This window comes from Pinus tabuliformis, chromosome J, assembly GCF_031772625.1.
Source record: "Pinus tabuliformis cultivar Carrire ecotype Pingquan chromosome J, CPIR1, whole genome shotgun sequence".
NCBI lineage: Eukaryota > Viridiplantae > Streptophyta > Pinopsida > Pinales > Pinaceae > Pinus > Pinus tabuliformis.
The window spans coordinates 1390771866-1390792575 of NC_142295.1; positions in this window are offsets into that span (position 1 = coordinate 1390771866).

Here is a 20710-nt window from a genome sequence, read left to right on the forward strand (position 1 = left end):
CTTCGTTTATCCAATCTGGTTGGATAATAGAAATGGCACACAACAATGCTTCCACATCCTCATCCTTTCTTGAGAGTGCATCTGCCACAACATTTTGCTTCCCTTTTTTGTAGATGATTTCAAAGTCATAACCCAACATCTTTGTGACCCACTTTTGTTGCTCTTCAGAGGATAATCTTTGTTCTAAAAAGTATTTAAGGCTATCATGATCCGTTTTTACCTTGAAGTGTCTTCCCATTAGGTAGGGTCGCCATTTCTTAAGTGCATGGAGTATTGCCAACATTTCCTTCTCATAAATAGCTTTGCTTAAAAACTTTCCCTTGATTGGACGACTTTCAAAAGCAATGGGTCTTTCATCTTGCATTAGAACAGCACCAATTCCATTTCTTGAAGCATCACATTCCACAATAAAGGTTTTTGTGAAGTCCGGTGTAGCTAAGACCGGTGCTTGGCACATTGCCTCTTTAAGATGTTCAAAGGCCTTTGTTGCTTCCGGAGTCCATGAAAATGAATCTTTCTTCAATAATGTTGTTAGAGGTGCTGCTATTCTCCCATAATTCTTAACAAACTTGCGATAATACCCTGTCAACCCAAGAAATCCTCGCAGATGCTTTATGGATGTGGGGATTTTCCATTCCTTAATGGCTTTAATTTTGCTAGGGTCTACCTTAACTCCTTCATGAGATACAATATGACCCAAATATTCCACCTCCTGGACTCCAAAGAAACATTTGGATCTTTTTGCATATAATTGTTTCTCCTCCAATAGTTGTAGCACCCTGTCAACATGTTCAACATGATCCTTCCAAGACTTGCTGTAGATTAGTATATCATCAAAAAATACTAACACAAATTTTCTAAGGAATGGTTTGAAAATTGAATTCATCAAACCTTGAAATGTTGAAGGTGCATTGGTAAGGCCAAAAGGCATGACCAAAAATTCATAATGACCCTCATGAGTTCTAAATGCCGTTTTCGGAATGTCTTCAACCTTCATTCTGATTTGATGATATCCCGAACGAAGATCCAACTTGGTGAAGTAAATTGATCCATGCAATTCATCCAGTAATTCATCAATAACAGGAATGGGGAACTTATCTTTAATAGTGAGCTTGTTGAGCTCCCTATAATCCGGACACATGCGCCATGATCCATCCTTCTTGTGCACCAATACTACTGGAGCTGAGAAAGAACTTTGACTCGGTTGAATTATACCAGCCTCTAGCATTTCTGCAACCATACGTTCAATTTCACTTTTTTGGACATAGGGATATCTGTACGGCCTGATGTTTGGAGGAACACTTCCTGGAATCAGATGAATAGCATGATCATGATCACGCATAGGTGGGAGACCTTTGGGAGTCTCAAATACCTTGGAATGATTGTCCAGGACTTTTTGGAGATCTGGAGAAATAGATGATTCCAATGTGGAAACATCTAGCGAACATAATTGTGCAATTACACCTCTTTGCTCCTTTTTTAGAAGCTTTGTCATGCCATTAGAGCTGATTATCTTTCCTGGTTTCCCTGCAATACCCCTTAATTCAACTTCCTTTCCTTCCACAGAAAATTTCATGAAAAGTTCTTGAAAATTAAAAGCTATTGTACCCAAGGATTGTAGCCATTGGACTCCTAGTACAACATCAGCACCTCCCATTGGAATGGAAAGCATTGGGCTAGTCAATACATATTCTCCCATGGATAGCTTGATATTATGGCACTTTCCAGAACAAATTATTGTTCCTCCATTTGCAATCATCACTTGACACTCTGGTGCTGGATATAGGAAGCAATTCAATTCTTTTGCTACCCTACAATGAATAAAATTGTGGGTGCTTCCTGAATCAATCAACACTATTACCTTTTCCTTCTTGATTTGTCCTTCTATCTTGATGGTTTGAGGAGTGGTAATTCCTACCAATGCATTACAAGATATGGTCGGATTTATTTGTTCTTCATCTAGGCTTTGTTCCTGGAATATATCCTCTTCTTTTGACCTTTCTTGCTCCTTTTCTTCTTCCTCTTCACAATCTATGTAGAATAATTTCTTCTCAGCACACTTATGACCTTTTGTGTATTTGCTATCACAATTGTAACAAAGCCCTTTTGCTCTTTTTTCTTCCAATTGTTGTGGTGTCAACCTTGTAGGTTGTGGAAGACTATGGGCAACAACACTTCCGTCTTTATAGTTGTGAACGGTATGCTTCCTAGTTGCCATAATTTTGCTTTCCATTTTTCTTGCTAACCTGAATGCCTTCTCTAATGAATCAGGTTCCCAAAGGCGCACATCATGTTGGATATTATCCTTTAAAGATCCTATGAACACATCAATCCTATGCTCCTCTGGAATATCTTTTACCCTTATGTTCAATTTTTGGAACTCCTCAATGTGCTCCATTATTGAACCCTTTTGTTTGAGACTTATCAATTGGCTAAAAAAAGTGTTGCTTTTTGTATCCTCATAATGTGCTATCAATTCTTCCATAAAAATTGCCCAAGTGATAAATTTTTTACGAGAACAAAGCCATTGATACCATACAAACTGATTTGGTTCCAAATATAAAGTTGCCATACGTACCTTTTGTGTGTTTTGCACATTATTGAGATCGAAGAATTGCTCCATCTGTAATATCCATGTGGCGGGATCCTTGCCATCAAACTTCCTCACATCGATTTTTGGAACATGGTGAGTCTTCGATCCAACATTAGAGTCTATGGAATCATGATTAACATTTCTTTTATTCTCATCATGAGTTTCCTTTACTACCTTTTCACCATTAGTGACCCTTTCTTGTAGCAACTTCTTCAATTCATCCATCTTATCATCCATGCCATCAAATTTAGCGTCAATCTTAGCTTCCATGCCATCCATCTTAGCTTCCATTCCCTTTATCTTAGATTCCACGCCATTTACCTTAGATTCCACGCCACTTATCTTAGCTTCTGTTAGCTTTTGTGAGCGTGACATTTGTTGCACTTGTTCTTGTAATTTTGATATATCATGTAGCATTTCTTCCTCTTCTTCATGAGTCATGCTAGAGCTTTTAGGTTCCTTACTAGGTGTTTGCATTTTCTTTCCTCGGGGCATCAGTTACCGATAATAAAGTTTTACTATGCCCTTTGAATCCGTTGAACCAAGCTTACACAAAAATTAAAAAAAAAACTACACACCTTTTTTCACTTTATAGAAGCCTGATATTGAATCTGATGTATCTCTGTAATTTCGGAGCCTCCAATTCTGAAATTGCTACCTGTAGTAGCCTTCTACGTCCTCTTTCCAATGCCACAATTCTGAGCCAAATTGGATTCTCCAAGGAAGAGTTATGTGAAATCTCCCACAGTGACTTGCTTTTAGACTGGTTCAGTAGAGCGAACTTGTATGACGTGCCACGAGTCACTGTTTCAACCTTTGAATCTGAAACACACAAACAAGAAACTACAGTCCGTCCTCTTTCTGTACCTTTTTACGAAATTTCAGTCCAATCCTCAGAGAGAGCGTTATGACGATTTTCCCCAAGTCACCTGTTTTGAATGTAATTCAGGAGTCTGCAAAAAGACCAACTTCCTCAGATCATATCTCCGACAATATCGCGAGAAAAGCTCTGAAATTTGGACCCAAGGTTCAGCGCCAATTCTTCTCAAATGGGTTTTTTTTGCGACTTCTGAAATGTCACAGAAAAAAAGTTATAGTGAAAATGCCACGATGACCTGTTTGGAGCAGCGAAACCCTAGAATCCAAAGCTCTGATACCAAATGTTATGAAACCAGCTCACAAAAAGATAGAAAAGAGAGATCCACGCCTTAGAATTCAGCCTCTTCGAGGGGGAAACCTCCTTTACATTACATAAATGAACAATTCTTGGATGATACAAATGACAAAACCTCCTTTCTATATATAGGAGTCTAGGGAGTCACAATATAATCCAGCCGACCTAACAATAATAATATAAAGCCACAAAAATAACAATAGAGGGATTCTATGGGGCACAGAAATAACAATATGGGGGTAATAGGGGCACAACAATATAAATAAGGGGTATAACTACAATAGTAATGGGGTAATCACTAGTATTATAGGGACCCAACACCTACCTACTCCAATTATCTTCAGCCTTTACAAACAAATGGAAATCTTAAAGATATAAGCTTTGACTCTCTTGTGAAAAAGTTTGCTGAAAGAGAGAAAGCCTTTGGAAAGAAGACAACCCCTGAATCTTCTGAAGAGACTGTGTGCCGTGCTCATAAAGAAAAGCATCCTGCTCAAGATTCTACAAGAGGAAGAGGTGGACGAAGAGGAAGAGGAAGATATTTCACAGGCAGGGGAGCAGACATTCTCAAGGAGAAAAGGCAGACTTACACTGCATTCACTGTAAAAGAAATGGATCACATGATGCTTCTACATGCAAGCTGTGGAGCACTGGAAAGGTATGTTTTTGACAAACAATTTAGTGACTTTTCAGTAGCAATTGTAACCCTTTTTGCATAATGAACTTAAAGAAATAAAGAATTTTAATAGAATATGTATGGAAAGCTTAATCATTGATAATTGTTATTTTTCCATGCAGGAAAGGGTGGAAACGAAGGGCTGTCGTTCGAAAGGAAAAGACAAAGGAGGAATAACTGTTGTCCCTTTAGAAGGGAACTGCATGAGAACGAGATCGAACAGATCGAAGCAGAACGTCCCAGGAAAGAAAGAAGGGTTATCAATTCGGCGGAACAGGGAAAGAAAAGTAAAGGATTAACAGCTTGGCAAATCCCTCAGGATCTTTGATCCTGAGGGGTCGCTGCTTTTCTTATTTTTGCTACCTAGATATCTCCGCCATTACTTTTATAAAAAGGAACAACATCGTTAAGCAAAAGGACTTGATATATGTAACTGTGAATTTCAGACTCAACTTTGATCATCGACTCTCACTAAGACTTGTTTTGTTGTACATTTGTTGAAGCATTAATATAAAGGACTTGGTGTTTATTTCATCTCTACGTCTGGAGTAATTTAAGGCAGTGTACCGTTGGAAGCTAAGGGCCCGACTCCGAAGGCACTTGCTTTTGTATCATTATAATTTGGTTTTTGCGTGGTTTGTTTATCTTTATAGTTTGGTAATCTGACATGCTTTTCATATGTTATTCCATGCTCTGTTACGATTAATTCATTAATGGTTTCTTCAAGATATTTATGTAGTGACTCTGTATTGTATGAGTGAATCTTTTTAGAGTTGATCGCATGTTATCAATCTAAGCCAACTGTTTCTATTACAGAGATTTTATATTGAATATTGATGTATTGGATTCATTTGAAATCTCAATTATTGGAATCCGGAAGTAATGTTATTCTATTTGGAAACATAGTCATATTCTCTTTAATCATCAGATTGCTATATTAAGCATGTTTTGTATATATGGTTGATGCTTGCTGTTCCATAATTCATTTGTGAATGTTGTTCCATTGAGTACATTCCATCGAAGTTGCTTTAAGAGAGGAGTCTGTTATTTATTACAGAGTGTGAGTTTGGTTCAATAGAACAAGTTTAGTTTGGACTCGCGAGGCTTAGTTCCATTTACTGTTGTTCCATTTCAGATTTGTTGTTCCGTTTCCTGTTTGCTGTTCCATTTTACTTTCTGTCGTTCCATTTACTTGCATTTGCTGTTTTGGTGTGAGAGAAGGTCTAAGGCTGTAGTGAGCCTCAGCAGTTGCTGCCTAGCTTCTAGACCTATGGTCCATGCTCTAATTTCCTTTCCATTAGTTTCTAGAGGGATGGGTATTGCTTCCGTACCCTCGACTAATAAGTTGCTTTGTGTGATTTTATTCTTTTAGAGCAATTTAGTCATAGTTTAGCATCCGTTTACTCTTGTATTTTCTAAACACTGTACTACTAAGCATTACTCTGACGAATAGCCTCGGATTGAGACACTCTTTGCAATAACAAAGCGTTCCCGGATTGACTTATTAATGTGGCATAACTAGAGGTGAAAGAGACCCTTGTTACAGCTCTACACAAGCTACCATGGGACAAAATTGAGTAGAAAAGAAGCCAACAGAAAGGTAAAACTGATGATACAAACAAAGGTAAAGCACATAAATCCACTCACTATATTGAGGCACAATGTAACATTGGAGTAAATGAAGATTTGTTTAATGCTTCACTTGCTTCTTCAAAAAATGATTGGTTGCTTGATTCAGGACCAACCTGTCACATGAATCATAGAAAAGATTTTTTTGAAGATTTCACTGACAATGTTGATGGAGCAGTATACTTTGCAGATCAGTAACAAATCAAGCCATAAGGGCTTGACACAATCAGGCTTAAACTACCTGGTCTTCCAGAATTTCTTCTGGATCATGTTCTATATCTCCCACAGCTCAAGAGAAATTTGTTGTCCTTGGTCCACATTCGCCAGCAAGGTCACTCCATTCATATGTTTGATGGCAAGCTTGAGATAAGAAAAGCATCTGACCACTCACTTGTCATGAGGGGAATAGAAGAAGAAAGGCTTCTCAAACTGCAAGGAACCTCTGCTCATGCACAACATTTCTCATATATTTCTCATCATGAAGAAGGTACACTTCCATCAAGTTTATTATGGCATGCTAGATTTGGACATTTAAACTATGACAGTCTCCGCTTATTGAAGAAAAATGGTGTTGCTAGTTTGCCTACAATTCCTAGGAAACATAAGCAATGTGATGCTTGCATTCTAGGAAAGCATAGCAAACAGTCTTTTCATGATTCACATTCAAGAGCACGTAGGAAGCTTGAACTCATTCATTCAAATTTATGTGGTCCAATGCCTATTCCTTCCGCAAATGGAAATAAATATATCATGATGTTTATTGATGACTAGACTAGAATGTGTTGGGTTTATTTATTGAAGAACAAATCTGATGCTTTCCAAACATTCAAGAATTTTCATAAATGGATTGAAAATGATGCACAATCTCATATTGGGTCTATTCGCACTGATAATGGAAAAGAATATACATCAAATTAATTTGAAAACTATCTTCGACAACATGGGATCAAACACCAAACAACTGTGCCTTATAATCCCCAACAAAATGGTGTAGCTGAAAGAATGAATAGAACAATATTGAATATGGTACAATCCATGCTTTTCTTCAAAAATGTAAAGATAATGTTTTGGGCTCATGCTGTTCTATGTGCTGCATATATAAAGAATAGATTTCCATCTAATGTTATAAGAAACAAGACTCCTTATGAATTATGGTATGGACATGTTCCTTCGGTAAAACAGCTCAGGATATTTGGTTCCACCTGTTATGCTTTGATACCAAAGGTACATAGAAACAAACTTGGTGCTAGAAGTCGTAAGTGTATCTTCCTGGGGTACTCAAACACCTCCAAATCATACCACCTCTATGATGAAGTAAATAAAAAGTTTGTTATATCTAGAGATGTAATTTTTCTTGAATCATCCAAATCTGACAATGTTGTTGAGCAACAACTTGATCGCTTGGATAGATTCGCAAAAATGAAATCCTTTCAAGAATTTGATAATCAGATTCCACATCTTGAAGGGGGGATTCCTATTCTAGATCAACATGTGGAATCTTCTTCTGAAGAACACTCTCCCCTGAATGAAACTCCAACAACGGATGATGCTTTAAGTGATGTAATTGATAGAATTGGGAGACTCAATCTTGATTCAGTCCCAACTCAATCAACAGAGCTGCATGGACCATCTTAGAAAGGTCCCCCAAAGTGGCTGACGAAGACACTTGAAAGTGTTCATCCTGATGAAATTAGAAAAAAAGGAACCAGAAATTCAAACCGACAAAATGGAGGTGATGTAGATGACTATAATTCACCTGTTGATATGGATGTTTCTTATGATTGTGAATTGAACTTGTCTACAGATTTTGAACCAACTTCCTTCAAGTAATCTACTTCTCATGATGAATGGAAAGAAGCGATGCAAAAGGAGTATGATTCCCTCATAAAGAACGACACTTGGAAGCTGGTTGATCCTCCATTTGGAACCAAACCAATTGGCTGCAAGTGGGTCTACAAGAACAAGTAAAAAGTTGATGGCTCACTTGACAAGCACAAAGCTAGGCTTGTGGAAAAAGGTTTTGCACAGAAGGAAGGGGTCAATTATGAGGAAAATTTTGCCCCCACAACAAAATGGGCCACCATTCGGACACTCTTTGCACTAGCAGCTTAGAACGGTTGGAAAGTCCATCAAATGGATGTAAAAACTGCTTTCTTGAATGGAGATATAAAAGAGAATGTTTTTATGTCCCAGCCTGAAGGATTCGTTGTGAAAGGACATGAACATAAAGTATGCAAACTTGTGAAGTCCTTGTATGGCCTCAAACAAGCACCGTAAGCCTCGTATGAAAAACTAACTGAGCATCTTCTGAAACTCAACTTCAATCATTTTGATCTTGATGATGCAACTTTATTTGTCAAGAAAGTTGGAAAAATAGTTGTATATCTTGTGGTATATGTAGATGATCTTTTAATGACAGGTAACAATGAAAGCTACATTGCATCCATAAAGAAGGAATTGGGGAAAAGTTTTGAAATGACTGATTTGGGCTATGTTCATTACTATCTTAGCATTGAACTAACCCAACATCCAAAAATCCATATTTCTTTCTCAAAAGGAATACGTTGGAGATTTGTTAAACAAATTTGGCATGACAGAGTGCAATCCTCTTTCTACTCCAATGGAACAAAACTTAAAGCTCACATCTATTGAAGGAAAGGAATTTGAGGATGCAACAAAGTATAAACAACTTGTAGGAAGTCTCATCTACCTCACTACTACTAGACCAGACATTTCATTTGCTATTGGAATCCTCTCCAGGTTTATGCAAAAGCCTTATGAGGGACATTGGTCTGCTGCAAAAAGGGTTCTAAGGTACTTGAAGGGAACTCAAGACCTTGGAATCAAGTATACATAGGTGGACGACTTCAGCTTGATTGGATACTCTGATTCAAACTTCAATGGAGACAAAGAAACTGGGGTATCTACTCCAGGATATGCTATGAGTCTTGGATCAGGAGCTGCCTCCTGGAGATTGCGCAAACAATCAGTTCCAGCAGATTCCACAACAGAAGCAAAATACATGGCAGCAGCTGAAGCAACAAAAGAAATTGTGTGGCTCAGGAAAATTCTTGAAGATTTGCAGGTAAAACAAGTACAATCAACTCCACTCATGATTGACAACACCTCTGCAATAAAGTTGGCCAAGAACCCAAAGTTCCATGATCATACAAAGCACATCAGTACTAAATATCATCTGATCCGACATCATGTTGAGGCCAAAACAATCCATCTTCGTCATTGTTCCACAAATGGGCAAATTGCAGACATCTTCACCAAAGCGCTTGGAAGAGAAAAGCTTGAAAGATTCAGAACGATGCTTGGACTCACCAACATCCCTTTAGATTTGGGGGGGAATGTTGACACCTAATCCTCTGCGATTGGGTGAATTTGTGTAAATAGTTAAAATTAGGAATGTGAATAGTCATCAGGAGATGAACTGAGTAGTCACATCCTTTGTATATAACAATAGCTACCTAATGAAATAAAATAAATCAGTTTTCTGCCAAACTGGAGTTACTCCTAGCTTGACAATTACTGCAGTGTTCAGGCTTTTGGATTGGTGTCTGGTTATTGGTACTATATTCTGAGAAGTTATTGATTTAGTATTTGTACAAGGAAGTTGGTTGATTACGGATCTATTTGATGTTTGATTGATATTCATGGATCCAGTTTGAAAATTTATGAAATGTGGTCCCTGGAAGAAAAGAGAAGTCTTTTGTAGGTCAACACCTATGTAATAGTACCTTAGCTAGTACAAGAGCTAAGGGGGTTTTAGCTCCCTTCCAAAAGAGTCTGGAGAATGAGAGAAGGTTGTAGCCTTCTGCAGGCTGAAGCCTGCGTGCTGATATAAGACTGCACCAGTACGAAATCATTGTAAAAAGAAGTTTCTAATTGAAAGAAGATAGAGACATATTACAACAGGTGGTTTTCACCCACATTGGGTTTCCACCTTATATCTAGTGTCCTTTTGTGTGACTGTCTGCTCTACTTTTCTGTTCCTACTTACTGTTATATGGTTATGACACACAGATTAATGATCAACATCTAAAGAATAAATTAAAATTATATGTCTGGAAGGTATACACAAGTTTCATTAGTATCTTTGTATAAATTGAAAAAGAATTTGATAATACTAATTCACCCCCCCCTCTCAGTATTATTTTCAACAATTGGTACAGATTAGGTCCTTCAAGAAAAGCTTGATCACTTGAAGGAAGATCTATCATCATGAGCAACTAGGAAAATGAAGCATCTATCAGGCCACCAATTTTTGATGGGAGAAACTTAATCTATTGGAAGGTAAGAATCACTGCCTATCTTCAATCTCTTGGTACAAAATTTTGGGATATTGTGGAAACAGGATACACATTTCCATCAACAACTCCTACAGATGCAGCTGGTAAGAAGCAATATGAAACAAATGAAAAAGCTGTCAATACTCTATTAGGAAGTCTATCTCAATCAGAATTCGTGAAGGTTATGCAGCTCAAAAGCACAAAAGAAATATGGGACAAGATCGTTCTGAGCTATGAAGGAGATGAATAGTTAAAACGAGCAAAATTACAAACTCTTAGAATTCAATATGAAAGTCTCAGAATGCATAATGATGAAAGTGTGGCTAGCTATTTCCTACATATAGATGAGATCGTAAATTGTATGAAAAACTTGGGTGAAGAAATAAAAGAAGTTGTTTTGGTTGAAAAGGTTCTAAGATCTTTGTCTCCTAAGTTTGATTCAAAAGTTTCTGCCATAGAAGAAAAGTAGAATCTACAGAGCCTTACCATGTCATAGCTGCACGGAATTCTAACTGCTTACGAAATGAGAAAAGGAGGACCATCAGAAAGGAGAGAAGCTACTTTCAAGGCTTCAGGAAGAGGAGATTACTAGGAGTCAGGACATATGTCAGAATAAGAGGAAGAATCAATTTTTGTCAAGAACCTTCAACAAGGAACTAAAAGATTCAGAGGTAAGCTGCCTTTCAAATGCTTAGCTTGTGGAAGAGTCGGTCATTATGCTGCAAAATGTCCTCATAAAAATAAACTAGACAAAGGTAAGGAACCTGTTAGATGGAACAAAAAACAGAATAAGAATAGTTGTTACATGCATGAAGACAATGATGGATTGTCAAATAGTGATGAAGATGAACAAGGTAATGATGAGAGACTTTTGATGGCCTTTGAAGATGATGATTTCTTGGATGCTGTAAATGAAGAACGTCTTTATGAAGAAATTTCTAAACTTAAAGTTTGTTTAGAGGAAAATAATATGATTATAAATACTCTAACATTCCAACTTACTGAAAAAGATAAACATAATGAATAGCTAGAATGTGAAATTGTGGGACTTAGAAAAGAAATTGAGAAAACAAAAGCTCTTAATCTCAAATTTGCTAAAGGATCTGAAACTCTAGATGAGATTATCAAAGTGCAACATTCTCCTCTAATCAAGACTGGTCTCGGATATTCCGAAGAAGCATCTCAAGCTCAAAAGCAAGCACATAAGCCATGTACCTCCAAAATTTATCTTGATGCAGCATGGAGAAGTGAACAAGTTGATAATCGAGAGCAAAAGCATAATGCAGATCACCGGGTAAATCATGGAAAATTTGCTTCAAGAATGATCAAAGATTATCAAGTAAATCAGGGGCAATCTATGTCAAGGATGAACAAAAGCCTCAACTGACCACAGGTAAATCATTCTCAATTTGGCTCAAGAATGGATGGAAACTACAATCATATGGTTGGTAGATTTGATAATCGCAAGAATTTCTTCAATGGCCAATGTTTCTCTTGTCATAAATTTGGTCATAAAGCTGCTCAATGTGTTGCCTACAAGACCATCATGACTAGGGAAGCTCGAAAACAAAGGAGTATGACAGGAATCATGAAAAGAACCTACAATAACTTCTCTTCTCTTGAAAATGAAAAAGAATGTTCTATCTGTAACAACTTCGGTCATGAAGATTCTGAATGCAGAAGTAGGTTTCGGCAAACAACTTATAAGGAGCAAGCTTCATTGAGTTCCAAAACATGGAAAGAGAAAGAAACACAACCAGAAAGATGTGGGCTAGCCTTATATGCGGAAGGACAGGAAAATCAATGGTACATCGACAGTGGATGCTCGAAACATATGACAGAGAATAAAGAAAAATTTTAGTCATATAGTGCCTTAGAAAAGGAAAAGAAGGTCTCATTTGGAAATGACACCCCTGCATTCATAAAAGGTAAAGGCTCTGTTCGTTTGAAAGAAAAGGTCAAGGCTGGAAATTTTATTGAGTGTCTGTTAGATGTGTGATTAAGGAACTGAGGTAATATTTCAATCAAATGGATGTATTGTTCGTGAGCTTGATAAAGGAAAGACAGTGATCAGAGGCATAAGAACTCCAAATAACTTATACGTACTCAAGGGAGAACAACAACAATGCTATTTAAGCAAGAATGATGAACACTAGCTATGGCACAGAAGACTGGGGCATCTTAGCTTTTCTCAGATAAGGAAAGCATGCAAAGATTAGGCAGTTCGTGATCTTCCTGACATCAAAATTCCAGACAACACAATATGCAAATCATGTAAATTTTGTAAGCAAACCAGAACAAATTTCCCTTAGAAGGAAGGATCAGCTAGCAGGCCACTTGAACTTGTCCACATTGATATATGTGGTCTAACTAGGAAGAGGTCACGTCGAGTTGAAGGGTATTTCATATTGTTCATTGACGACTTTTCAAGAATGTGTTGGACAGGACTCATGGAGTATAAAGATGAAGCTTTCAAAAATTTCAAGTCATTCAAAGCTTTGGTTGAAAACAAATCATATCGCAGAATCAAATGCCTCAGATCTGATCGAGGAGGGGAATTTACCTCAGATGAATTTTTCGATTTCTATGAAGAACATGGAATAAGAAGGGAACTTTTTGCCGCAAGGACTCCTCAGTAAAATGGAGTTATGGAAAGGATGAACAGAATGGTTCAACAAATGGCTCGTGCTATGCTTGATGAGTCAGGAACTCCCGTAGCCTTCTCGGGTGAAGCTGCATTTGCCGTTGTTACTATTCTCAACAAGACAAACATCTGGGTAAACAACACTCAGACTCCTCATGAACTTCGGTACGATAAGACTCCCACGGTAAAATACTTCAAAATTTTTGGAAGAAAATGCTACATTAAAAGGACTGATGAAAATCTTGGAAAGTTTGAACCTAGAGAAGATGAAGGAATTTTACTTGGCTACTCTCCCCACAGCAAATCTTACAAATGTTAAAATAAAATACTTGGTAAAATTGTTGAAAGCATTGATGTAGTGGTTGATGAAGAAGGAAACACTCCTAGGTAGGTAAAATCTGAATATTTCAAAGATGGCGAAGACTATCCTTCAACATCAAATCAGATTCATGAAGAAGAAGAAACCCATGAGGCACCAGAAGAATAGATAAGGATAGAAGAAAAGACTCCATACAGATACGTTTAGAAGAATCATCCAAAATCTCAAATTTTGGGGCAGAAAGAGGCAGGTGTACAAACAAGAAGAACCCTTTCAGAAGCTTCAAGCTATCTAGCATTTCTCTCCTCCACTGAACTGCAAAATGTAAGAGAGGCCTACAAAGATGAATGTTGGGTCAAGGCCATGGAGGAAGAACTTGAGCAGATTGAAAAGAATAACACTTGGGAGTTGGTTCCTAGACCAAAAGATAAGAATGTCATAGGGACAAAATGGATTTTCAAAAATAGGCTGAATGAAAATGGGGATGTGGTTAGAAACAAGGCAAGACTTGTTTGTAAAGGATATGTGCAACAAGAAGGCATAGACTTTGAAGAAACTTTTGCTCCAGTTGCCAGACTTGAGGCTATAAGAATGTTCCTTGCTCTCTCTAGCTTTCAGAAGTTCAAAGTATTTCAGATGGACATAAAATCTGCCTTTCTGAATGGAGACTAAATGAAGAAGTATATATTGAACAACCAGATGGGTTTATTCTTGGAAATGATCCAAAGCTTGTATGCAGACTCAAGAAGGCCCTTTATGGCCTTAAACAGGCTCCAAGGGCATGGTATTATCGGTTCGATAAGTACCTCCATCAACAAGGTTTTATAAAAGGATCAACTGATAGCAATATATATATAAAAATTGACAATGATAAGTTGTTGATACTTGTTGTATATGTTGATGATATCATCTTTGGTAGCAATGAAGAAGACATGAGTCAAAAGTTTGCCTTGGTAATGCAGAATGAGTTTGAAATGTCCATGCTTGGTGAGCTCACATATTTTCTTGGTTTACAAGTCCAACAAAACAAAGACGACATTTTTCTATCACAAACCAAATATCTCAAGCAGATCTTGAAGAAATATGGGATGGAGGATTCAAAACCAGTATGTACCCCTATGGTGACAGGATGCAGCCTCAGCGCAAATAATGAATCGAAAACTGTACATCAACCAACCTATAGATCCATGACTGGTAGTTTGCTCTATCTAATAGGTACCCGACCAAACATTATGCATGCAGTGGGAATAGTTGGAAGGTTTCAGGCAAATCCAAAGGAAACTCATCTTCAGGCAGTTGAGAGAATTTTCAAGTATCTTCAAGGAACTCAAAACTATGGATTATGGTATCCTAGAGATACAGATCTCACACTTCATGCATACACTGATGCGGATTGGGCAGGAAGCATGGATGACAGGAAAAGCACTAGTGATGGTGCATTCTTCATGGGTCCTAGATTAGTATCTTGGTTCAACAAGAAACAAAGCTCTATTGCATTATCTATAGCTGAAGCAGAATATGTAGCTGTTCCATCTTGCTACACACAACTCCTTTGGATGATGCAAATACTAAAAGATCTTCAAATCTCTTGTACTCCACCTATCTCCATTTTCTGTGATAATACAAGTGCAGTTAGTATTTCAAAGAATCCTATCATGCATTCAGAGACTAAGCACATACTAATCAAGTATCATTTTCTCGAGAACAAGTGCTTGAAAAAATGGTCAAATTGGAGTATGTTCCCTCTAAGGAACAAGTTGTTGATATTCTCACCAAACCACTGCCCAGGGAGACCTTTGAATACCTCAGACAAAAGCTAGGGGTAGTTGATGAATCATCTTGCTGTTGAATCTTGTCTGTTTCAGAGATTGTTGGTTGTACGCAAGTTTCATATGGGGTATACGCGTACATACGCTGGTTTATGTGGGTACAATCGACTTATAGAAAAGTAGGGATGAGAAGAGCCCGATATGTGTCTGTTAGGGACCATCTGGCACAGGTTCAAGGGGAGCATATATTCTTCTAATAATGCATTTTTGGCATTATCATAGAAGATCTTGGTTCAATTCTTCAGTTGTTTTGATTTCAGGAGGAGCAAGTGCAGAAGGAGAACATGGATACTGATCTGAATAATGATTGACAGATGCTGCTGATATTTTGTCTCTATATTTCTTTTGTCAAGGTCATGTAACGACCTATCTTGGTTGCCCCACTATTCTTGGGATGGATAATGTAATATGCTTATTATATCATATACCTTCACTTGGTTGGGAGTCATATGTATGAGTCTTTGGTGATAGGAAGGTCAATTATGATGTATAAAGTCATATTTCTTTTGTAGAACATCTTCTTGCAGATCTTGCCTACATGTTAGGGGGAGCTTGGACAGCACAACAGAGCAGAGATTTCAGCATGTACTCAGGGGGAGCATAACCCTTTGCCCTTGATGCCAAAGGGGGAGAAAAGACTTTGAGTGGCTTTGGGTTGCCATCAAGTCCAAAGGGGGAGATTGTTGGCATTATGACACAGGTTTGGCATAGGTTTGGCTCAATGACATAAGTGTCATCCTTGATGGCAACTCACTCAAATAGTAGATCACAAGTTCAGGCTCTCAAAATAGTAGAAAATGAGATACCCACAAGTTCCTGTTCACAAAGCCCCGGACATACGTAGGTGAGCCGAACAAAAGGTGCGGACATATACGCAGGTGTACCGAACAAAAAGTGCATACGTAAATTTCACGCACTTTCATGCAGAGAAAAGTGTTCACGTGGGAAATCTTATGGTTGGTCCATGGTATTTAGTCTTAAATTTTTGAACCTATGGTTTAGGTCCGTGGTTTTGCATCTAAAGTATTGAACCTAGGTATTGGGACCCTAGTATTGGATCTCTATGGTTTTGGACCATGGTTTGAGTAAGGCCTAGGCTATAAAAAGGAAAGGAGATCATTTGGCTTGGTGGTGACTAATGTGTTGAATATCTTGAGAAGAGTACGATCTGAAATACTGGTGATTGGTTGATGAGTTATAGCTGGACCTGAATCAAGGAGAAACCTGAGCATTACAAGACGGATCTACTGATGGGTTGAGATTTCTTTGGTGCATGTTCAGATCTATAAATCTGATAATATGGGGTGTAATTGAAGTCTGATAAATTATCTATACCCGTACATTTGATGCAATGCAGGTGCGGATACCCGCAAGCTCGACACAGTGCAGGCGCAGATATAAGCATGTTTGACACAACGCAGGCGCGAATACCCACAGGCTCGACACAACGCAAGCGTGGATATACATGGGTTTGACACAGCGCAGGCACAGATACCCATACGCTCGACATAGCAGATGCACGGATACCCACAGGTTAAGGAAGTGAATACTACGTACACATGGAGGTTTCTATTGGTGAAGTTGCAGAATTTTCTTGAAATATGTTTTCGCTGCTTTTGCCTATTACAACAGTGTTTAGGGTTCTGAATTGCTGTCTGGTTACTGGTACTATGTTCTGAGAAGTTATTGATTCAGTATTTGTACAAGGAAGTTGGTTGATTGCAGATCTATTTGATGTTTGATTGATATTCATGGATATAATTTAAAAATTTATGAAACGTGGTCCCTGGAAGAAAAGAGAAGTCTTATGTAGGTCAGCACCTATGTACTAGTACCTCAACTAGTAAAAGAGCTAAGAGCGTTGTAGCTCCCTTCCAGAAGAGTCTAGAGAACAAGAGAAGGTTGTAGTCTTCTGCAGGTTGAAGCCTGCGTGCTAGTATAAGACTGCACCAGTACAGAATCATTGTAAAAATAAGTTTCTAATTGAAAGAAGGTAGATACATATTGCAGCAGGTGGTTTTCACCCACATTGGATTTCCACCTTATATCTGGTGTCCTTTTGTGTGATTGTCTGCTCTATTGTTCTGTTCCTGCTTATTGTTATATGGTTTTGACACATAGATTAATGATCAACATTTGAAGAATAAATTAAAATTATAAGTCTGGAAGGTATATGCAAGTTTCATTAGTATCTTTGTATAAATTGAAAAAGAATTTGATAATAGTGATTCACCCCCCCTCTCAGTATTATTTTTAACAATGTCTCCATGTACCTATCCTTTAAATATGAGAATCTCAAAGCTAACTTGTACCTTAAAAGGAGTGGCACCTATAGAGTTGTTGCTAGTTGAAGATGTATTGCCTGTGGGTAGTTGACGAATGATCTAGGCAATGTTATCCATCATCACATTCCTTTATCGCTCGAGGTATTCCTTGAGCATTATTCTGAAAGGATCTCTTTCCCCTTCATCTTTCTTTTCTTCTGCCATGGGAGGCCGCCAAGGTTTGCAAGGCTGGTGCTGCAAAGGTTCAACTAGGTACCTTGAACTCATTGGGAACATGCAAAGAAAAAAGGAGAGAGAATATTACTCTAGTACCACTGATCCTGACTTATTCCGGAATGCAAAAAAGTACAAATGCACACATAAATACACCTAACCCTAGGAGATGAAGCATCAAAGCTATGGGCCCCTTTTGGGTAAATTGGTACATAAACCTCCCAGGGTTGTAACTTTGGCATACGATATGCATTTGGCTATCATAATACCTTGTTTTGAGATCTCAGAGAGACACCAAAACTAGATGAAGAACTGATTTAAGTCTTTTCTAGATTATCCGTTTTCCCTAAAAACATCTTTTAGTCACTCAAAATAGCTCCTGAAGTTTAGGAGCTAAAAAACAACCAAAAATAGTAAGTTGTGCTACAGTTAGGGAAAATGAAAAGAAGCAAAGCTATGGGTTCAAGTGGAATAGGTGGGTGGCCACCAATATCCACCTAGATCAGAAGATGTAGAAGCATGGCTTCTTGGAATGAGAAAAAATTTCAAACTTCATGATCACTTAGAGAATGTAACACATATTTCATTAAATTTGGAAGTATTCAGTGAATCTAGAATTTAGAACTTTAACTAGATTAAGTTTTTTCAAAATGAGGAATTATAAAGTCACTTAGTTCACTAATTTTAATGTAGATTTTCACCATTTTTTGTGTAAAAATTATCATGATAAACTTTTTAAAACAAATTTATATAAACTTGCTAAAGCAAATCTTTCACATCTTAATCTTGGATTCCTTACATTATCTATTTTAATATTTCTTATGGTTTATATTAAAACATAAGTTTGTTAAGCTTATTTTATGAAAATAATGATGTATATGTTACTATTATTAACCCATCCAATTATAATCTGATATAGTAAATATCATGTGCGTTAAGTTACAATTATTACTAGGACAGTGTTGGCACAATTTAAAAGTCCATCACCTTTGCAACACTGGTAATATGGTTGAAGATTAAGAAACTCCCATATATCATCCAGTTTATACTCATATTGGAATTGAATTTCAAAATATTTGTGACGCTATCAACCTTCTTGATTGTTTAACTAAACAAAATTATGATGATCTTGAAACACTTCTTTCAATTCTTTTTTAGCACAACAAGAAAATTAGAAATAACTTTTAGTAATATCTTTTTACCCTCTTATATACCATATTTGGTCTTAGTGGATGATAATCATCATTATCACCATAATAATTAGATACGATTGTAGGAAGTTTGCACCGTTTTAGAGTTGAGGGGAAAAACAAATTTAGGATCAAATTAAATGTTGAATGTGAGTAGTAACATAACTTTTTTTTATTTATTATTTGTACTTTTATGTTAATAAAGAAGTTGATTGACGCTTGCTTAATGAATCATAGATTAATATGAAAGATCTATATTAACTATTAAGTTATTTAATGACAAATTATCTTAGTAATGTGTCCAATATATACCATTATTTAGAACTTTAACTAGATTAATTTTTTTTCAAAATGAGGAATTAGAAAGTCACGTCATTCACTAATGTAGATATTCAGTGTTCACCATTTTTTGTGTAAAAAATATCATGATAAAATTTATAAAACAAATTTATATAAACTTGCAAAGGCAAACTTTCACATCTTAATCTGGGCTCCTTACATTATCTATTTTAATATCTTTTTATGGTTTATATTAAAAGATAAGTTTTTTAAGGTTATTTTATGAAAATAATGATGTGTATGTTACTATTATTAACCCATTTAATTATAATCTGATATAGTAAATATCATGTATGTGTTAAGTTATGATTATTACTAAAAGAGTGTTAGCACAATTTAAACGTCTACACCTTTGCAACACTAGTAATATGGTTGAAGATTAAAAAACTCTCATACATCATCCAATTTATACTCATATTGGAATTAAACTTCAAAATATTTGTGATGCTACCAATCTTCTTGACTGTTTAACTAAACAAAATTATGATGATCCTGAAACACCTTTTTTAATGCTGTTTGCTCATAACAATAAAATTTGAAATAAATTTTAGTAATATGTTTTTACCTTCTTATATACCATGTTTGGTCTTAATGGATGATAATCATGATTATCACCATCATCATTACATACTATTGTAGGAAGTTTGCACCATTTTAGAGTTGAGGAGAAATTTTTTTTTTAGAATCAAATTAAATGTTGAATGCGAGTATTAGCATAATTTATTTTTATTATTATTTGTACTTTTATGTTAAAAGCGAAGTTGGGTGAGGCTTACTTAATGAATAATAGATTAATATGCAAGCTATATATTAAGTATAAAGTTATTTAATGACAAATGATCATAGTAATGTGTCCAATATGTACCATCATATATCCATTTTATGTGCAAATGTAGGGATCAAATTTCTTCGCATGCAAACATTCTTAGAGTGAAAGATACAATGTGTTATTTTTAATTGTTGAAACTATATTTTTGAATGCTAAATAGAGTATATATATGACCAAATATAAATTTTAACCATAAAAATCTTTCTTTATATATATAGATATATATGAAGTTGATATTGACATAAATTAGTTAACATAAATCTTCAAATAGTTTATCTGTATCTCTAGCTAAAATATTTTTGAAAAGTATAAGATTTAAACATCTAATTCACACATTTTTGTTTACTTCTAATTACTTTACAAAATATTCAATTTTTTATTTTTCTGTTTGGAACATAATTTTTATTTTAAAGGATCACAAATGGACATCCCTTTAATCTTTGTTTTGTCCATTTAATCATTGATAATGCTCAAATACTCCTTTGGAAACTGCTCTGACATAATTCTATGGGCATAGTGGCAATATCTTCCACACATAACAATCTTGTTATGTTTCTTCAACCTACCTCGTGCCTTTTCTTCCAACTCTTTTGTAGTTCTTGACTTCATTTGTGCTTTCAACACAATACATTCACTTCATTTAATGAAGTTGGTGTTCTTCAAATATGCCACATCTCGAAACTTATTATTCC